Source organism: Taurulus bubalis, assembly GCF_910589615.1.
Source record: "Taurulus bubalis genome assembly, chromosome: 2".
NCBI lineage: Eukaryota > Metazoa > Chordata > Actinopteri > Perciformes > Cottidae > Taurulus > Taurulus bubalis.
The window spans coordinates 402,501-410,000 of NC_136590.1; positions in this window are offsets into that span (position 1 = coordinate 402,501).

A 7,500-nucleotide genomic window follows, 5' to 3' on the forward strand; every position below is an offset into this window, starting at 1 on the left:
CAACTGGTCTGGCTCCTAGTTCACTGGTTCTCAACTGGTCTGTCTCCTAAACCACTGGTTCTCAACTGGTCTGGCTCCTAAACCACTGGTTCTCAACTGGTCTGGCTCCTAGTTCACTGGTTCTCAACTGGTCTGGCTCATAGTTCACTGGTTATCAACTGGTCTGGCTCCTAGTTCACTGGTTCTCAACTGGTCTGTCTCCTAGTTCACTGGTTCTCAACTGGTCTGTCTCCTAGTTCACTGGTTCTCAACTGGTCTGTCTCCTATACTACTGTTTCTCAACTGGTCTGTCTCCTAGTTCACTGGTTCTCAACTGGTCTGTCTTCTATACTACTGGTTCTCAACTTGTCTGTCTCCTATACTACTCATTCTCAACTGGTCTGGCTCCTAGTTCACTGGTTCTCAACTGGTCTGGCTCCTATACTACTCATTCTCAACTGGTCTGGCTCCTATACCACTGGTTCTCAACTGGTCTGGCTCCTAGTTCACTGGTTCTCAACTGGCCTGGCTCCTAAACCACTGGTTCTCAACTGGTCTGGCTCCTATACCACTGGTTCTCAACTGGTCTGGCTCCTATAGCACTGGTTCTCAACTGGTCTGGCTCCTAAACCACTGGTTCTCAACTGGTCTGGCTCCTAAACCACTGGTTCTGAACTGGTCTGGCTCCTAAACCACTGGTTCTCAACTGGTCTGGCTCATAGTTCACTGGTTCTGAACTGGTCTGGCTCCTAAACCACTGGTTCTCAACTGGTCTGGCTCCTATACCACTGGTTCTCAACTGGTCTGGTTCCTAGTTCACTGGTTCTCAACTAGTCTGGCTCCTAAACCACTGGTTCTCAACTGGTCTGGCTCCTATACCACTGGTTCTCAACTGGTCTGGCTCCTATACCACTGGTTCTCAACTGGTCTGTCTCCTATAATACTGTTTCTCAACTGGTCTGTCTCCTAGTTCACTGGTTCTCAACTGGTCTGTCTTCTATACTACTGGTTCTCAACTGGTCTGGCTCATAGTTCACTGGTTCTCAACTGGTCTGGCTCCTAAACCACTGGTTCTCAACTGGTCTGGCTCCTATACCACTGGTTCTCAACTGGTCTGGTTCCTAGTTCACTGGTTCTCAACTGGTCTGGCTCCTAAACCACTGGTTCTCAACTGGTCTGGCTCCTATACCACTGGTTCTCAACTGGTCTGGCTCCTAAACCACTGGGTTCTCAACTGGTCTGGCTCCTATACCACTGGTTCTCAACTGGTCTGGCTCCTATACCACTGGTTCTCAACTGGTCTGGCTCTGACCCACCATCACCCTGAATGACAAGCCTTGACCCAAATCCAGGAACATTCTCAACTTGTGTTGATGAATGTTAGTGATGAACTGAAGGATGAAGTGTTCCTTTATGTGTTTTTGATGCATGTTTGTGATAAACTGAAGGATGAAGTGTTCCTTTATGTGTTGATGATGAATGTTAGTCATACACTGAAGGATGAAGTGTTCCTTTATGTGTTGATGATGAATGTTAGTCATACACTGAAGGATGAAGTGTTCCTTTGTGTGTTGATGATGAATGTTTGTGATAAACTGAAGGATGAAGTGTTCCTTTATGTGTTAAAGATGAATGTTAGTGATAAACTGAAGGATGAAGTGTTCCTTTATGTGGTGATGATGAATGATAGTGATAAACTGAAGGATGAAGTGTTCCTTTATGTGTTGATGATGAATGATAGTGATAAACTGAAGTATGAAGTGTTCCTTTATGTGGTGATGATGAATGATAGTGATAAACTGAAGGATGAAGTGTTCCTTTATGTGTTGATGATGAATGATAGTGATAAACTGAAGGATGAAGTGTTCCTTTATGTGTTGATGATGAATGATAGTGATAAACTGAAGTATGAAGTGTTCCTTTATGTGTTGATGATGAATGATAGTGATAAACTGAAGGATGAAGTGTTCCTTTATGTGTTGATGATGAATGATAGTGATACACTGAAGTATGAAGTGTTCCTTTATGTGTTGCAGTAATACAAGTTTGAATTTGTAATAATACAATTAAGTTTACACAGTTTGAAGAAGGTAAAAACAGACCAATCAGAAGGCAGCGTTTGACCACTTCAATTTATTTACAGAAACACTTTGAACATGATGCAGAAGAAAAAGAAATACTTCTTTAAAGGATTAAAAACACTCTCACCCTCTCTATCTCTTTCTCTCTCTCTCTCTCACACACACACACACACACACACACACACACACACACACACACACACACACACACACACAGTTACACACTGAGCATGCAGCATTGGAGTCCAGTTAATACAGAACAGTACGATATCCATCATAGTAGAAAAAGCTAAGTGGAGCCGATTATTGATCATCGATTATTGATTCTGCAGAGCGTGAATATGGCGGACGGGAAACCGCCAGCATCCTGTTTGACTTTCGGGTTTTATTTTTACACATAGAAATGAAGACGTAAATGATAATTTTAATTTGTGTTTCTGGAAGGAAACAAACAATCATTAATTAATTCATAATGAATCACTTCTGAAATGTTGCAGTGGAGTTTGGTTGTTTCCTGACACATTATTATTATAGTATGTTATTACTCAGTTATAAACTAATACACGTCTGTCCTGTGATTGGTCGACGTCCTTCTACTGTTCATCTAATCTGGTCCTGTAAACAACTGTTTATGAAAATATGAATATTCTCCGTCTTCTTATGTTTTCTGTCCGGAAAAATCTAAATAAGTTTCAGTACATTGATTACAAAATAATAATATGAATATTTTAACAATGACGTTAGCTTGTCGAGAACCCGTTAGCTTGCTGGAAACCCGTTAGCTTGTCGAGAACCCGTTAGCTTGTCGAGAACCCGTTAGCTTGCTGGGAACCCGTTAGCTTGTCGAGAACCCGTTAGCTTGTCGAGAACCCGTTAGCTTGCTGGGAACCTGTTAGCTAGTGGGAGCCCGTTAGCTTGCTGGGAACCCGTTAGCTTGCTGGAAACCTGTTAGCTTGTGGGAGCCTGTTAGCTTGCTGGGAACCCGTTAGCTTGTGGCGGCGTGAAAGGTGCTAACGGTTCCCCGTCCCGTTGGCGAGAAAGCGTTGTCTGCAGACTCCATGAAGGTGGACACACAGCAGCCACTGAACATCTGCTTCAAACAGGAAACACATCTGGAATCTGCTTTTAGATTAATTCTTCAGTTTCAAGCAAAAACACCAAAAATACTTGTAAAAAAACCGACTCCTCTGATTATTTTCCTCAAAGATTTCCATGGGGATAAACAAAACTTTCAAGTTTCTTAAAAGGTCAAAGTGGAGTTTGTCGCTTTATAAAACACACTAGAAAACAGCCTCTCTCTCTGCAGGCGCCATTTGGAGTCCCGGCCGTGAAAAACATCACAACGTGTACTTCAGTGTCAAAGCGGAAACAGGTTGATTCATAATGTCTCTGTGTGTTAAATGTTCAGCCTCACTTTTCTCTGAGCCGGGACGCCAAATGGCACCAAGACGTGGAGTAAATGAAGGGCGGCGGCGCTAAGAGGAGCTGGAGTCACACACTAGAACACGTCTAAGGAAATAATACCGCTAATAATACACAACGTGTTGCACTGCACGTCTGCTCCAACATTAAAAAGCTTTCAAATACACATGAGATATATCCATAATCATTATAATTATTATTACATGATAGTTATAATCTGATTGTACAAAGTTCTACATTCTCCTGACGGTCAAAAGCAGCTTCAAAGCCTGAGACGAACACAACAGGTCAAACGTCGCAGAATATCAAAGACAGCGTATTGTTAGCTCGCGGCTAGCAGATGCCATTGCTCTCAGTGAGGAACGCTAACAAAGCTAACGAGTCAGTCGGCTCACCAGAGAGCCGTGAAACTGAACGACAGCAGCGAACGAAGCGGAAAGAACACTAAACGAAAAGTCAAGTCCTGCATGCAGAGAACCACATCGTCTGTACAGAAAGAACCAGCAGAACCCCAAGGAGGGAAGCAGAACCAGCAGAACCCCAAGGAGGGAAGCAGAACCAGCAGAACCCCAAGGAGGGAAGCAGAACCAGCAGAACCCAGAGGAGGGAAGCAGAACCAACAGAACCCAGAGGAGGGAAGCAGAACCAGCAGAACCTTGAGGAGGGAAGCAGAACCAACAGAACCCAGAGGAGGGAAGCAGAACCAGCAGAACCTTGAGGAGGGAAGCAGAACCAACAGAACCCAGAGGAGGGAAGCAGAACCAGCAGAACCTTGAGGAGGGAAGCAGAACCAGCGCTCCATCCAGAACCCAGGAACCTCATATCTCGTGGAAAACAGTGAGGTGGAGTCACAAAGCAAACAGAGACACGAGGCTTCAGTGAGCGTCCTAAAGTACGGAGGCTCGGAGCGACCAAAAGCACCAACGGCGTGAATAAAGTTCAACCGTTCAAATATGAACTTTAAAATCTTCCCTCACTGGAATGTCAAGATGATGAATCAGTAAATGTAATGCATTTGGTTTAGTTGCTGTAATAACACTTCTCTGCAACATGTATTGTGAGAATTGTTGTTGACACTTTGATTAATAAAGTTTTTGTCCCTTGTTTCTCTACAATAAAAAAGAGTAACTCGCATCAATAGGAGTTTTTCATTTTGACCTCGGGCCTCAGGACGAAATGTTTCACTCTGAAACCTCAAAGGTTCTGATGACAATCCAGAGTTCTGCATCAGAGTTCTGCATCCAGAAACATGTTCAATGTAGTCTGAATGCTCTTTAGATTTAAAACACTATTCTAACTCCCTCCTCGTGTTCCCTTTCTTCCTTCCCTACCTCCTTCTCCCTCCTCGTGTTCCCTTCCTTCCTTCCCTACCTCCTTCTCCCTCCTCGTGCTCCCTTCCTTCCTTCCCTACCTTCTTCTCCCTCGTTAGCACACCTGTGGGCGGGTCATGGAAGATCGCGGCTCGGAGAGCAGGAAGCTCGTTGCTCTGCGAGCCGATGGAAGCAGAGAGATGAGCATCAATGTTAGATATGACACTTCATCTGTTATGACAATGTAATAACACTTCATCCAACACATTGTGAGGATTTCACCCTTTTTACAGACAATTTAAATAAAAACCTGTAGTTTGCTGTTTCGTCTCCACCGGATTGATTTAGTTTGATGGATTATTGGGACTCGCGTGAATAATATATATATATATATATATATATATATATATATATATATATATATATATACATATATATATATATATTATTATATATATATATATATTATTATATATATCATTGAACAATTAAAAACATGAAAAGTCAAAATATTTGTTTTTAGTTGCTTAAAAAAGTACAAATTAATATTTGAGCCGTTATCTGATCACAAGATAACGGCTCAAATTTTAATTCGTATTTTTTTCCCTCATTGAGAAATAAAACGAGAAAAAACTAAAACTAAAACATATGAATATGTTGGTTTCTTTTGTCAAAAGAAACCAAATGTCTTCACGAGTCAGACGTGAGATCAGAGACGAAGAACCGTGAGTTTAGGCCGAATCTCATCTTCATCATCATCATCATCATCATCATCATCATCATATCAGTGTCTAGTGATGAAGAGGAGATTTAGGACTTTCAGAAGAAAACAACGTACTGAAGGAGTTTTTTCTTGTGAATGTACTTAAGTTCAGTCTAAGGTGTATTACTATACATGTGACATTACTTTAAAATAATTAAGTTGGGCTGTCCCTTTAAAAAAAAAAACGTAATCGATGCAGACGACATATTGAAATAATAATAATATATTCCAGTCCATTAATTCATCCAATAATCTGATAAACTTGTTAAATATCTAAATACTTAATATGAATAAGCATCACATATTTATTTACGAGGCATTAAATGTTATGATGCTTTTGAAATGAGGATTTTTAGGGGAAGTTAAGAAGTAATTAAAGGCATTTTAAGAACGTGAAGGAGGCGTTGATCCTGTCAATCATCCTGACGGAGGAGATAAGAGGTTTTCACACGTTATTACAATCTGTGCTGCTGATTGGCTAATCACAAAGGGGGCGTGGCTGAAGTCCAAAGGAGCTGAGAAGAGGAAGCTGATTGGTTGATTGTGCAGTTTGCTGCGCTCTAGCTCCGCCCCTCCTCTCCTCTCAAACTTCCTGTCTGGTGTCACATGTCTGGCCTTCTGTCAATCAATCAGTTGTCAAAGCGACGGTGAAAAGACCCGCCCACTCGGGAAGTTAGCTGGATGGAGAGAGAAGAAGAAGAAGAAGAAGAAGAAGAAGAAGAAGAAGAAGAGGAAGAAGAAGAAGAAGAAGAAGAAGAGGAAGAAGAAGAAGAAGAAGAAGAAGAAGAAGAAGAAGAAGAAGAAGAACAAACAGCATATTTCATCATCCAAATAAAATAGCACGCCTCTGTATATTATGGGATGTTCGAGGGTTCCTAAATATGAGCACTTATTAAGTTTTGGTTCACTTATTATAAATATTCATACATCAGTTAATGAACAGTTAAGTTAAAAGCTAACCTTAAATCTGATCCAGAGTCATAGGTACTAGCTAACCTTAAACCAGTTCCAGAGTCATAGGTACTAGCTAACCTTAAATCAGTTCCAGAGTCATAGGTACTAGCTAACCTTAAACCAGTTCCAGAGTCATAGGTACTAGCTAACCTTAAATCAGTTCCAGAGTCATAGGTACTAGCTAACCTTAAACCAGTTCCAGAGTCATAGGTACTAGCTAACCTTAAATCAGTTCCAGAGTCATAGGTACTAGCTAACCTTAAACCAGTTCCAGAGTCATAGGTACAAGCTAACCTTAAACCAGTTCCAGAGTCATAGGTACTAGCTAACCTTAAGTCAGTTGCAGAGACATAGGAACCAGCTAACCTTAAACCAGTTCCAGAGTCATAGGTACCAGCAAAGCTTAAACCAGTTCCAGAGTCAGAGGTACCAGCTAACATTAAACCAGTTCCAGAGTCAGAGGTACCATCTAACCTTAAACCAGTTCCAGAGTCAGAGGTACCAGCACAGTTTAAACCAGTTCCAGAGTCATAGGTACTAGCTAACCTTAAATCAGTTCCAGAGTCATAGGTACTAGCTAAACTTAAACCAGTTCCAGAGTCATAGGTACTAGCTAACCTTAAGTCAGTTCCAGAGTCAAAGGTACCAGCTAACCTTAAGTCAGTTCCAGAGTCATAGGTGCCAGCTAACCTTAAGTCAGTTCCAGAGTCATAGGAACCAGCTAACCTTAAACCAGTTCCAGAGTCATAGGCACCAGCTAACCTTAAATCAGTTCCAGAGTCATAGGAACCAGCTAACCTTAAACCAGTTCCAGAGTCATAGGTACGAGCTAACCTTAAGTCAGTTCCAGAGTCATAGGTACCAGCTAACCATAAATCAGTTCCAGAGTCATAGGTACTAGCTAACCTTAAGTCAGTTCCAGAGTCATAGGTGCCAGCTAACCTTAAGTCAGTTCCAGAGTCATAGGAACCAGCTAACCTTAAACCAGTTC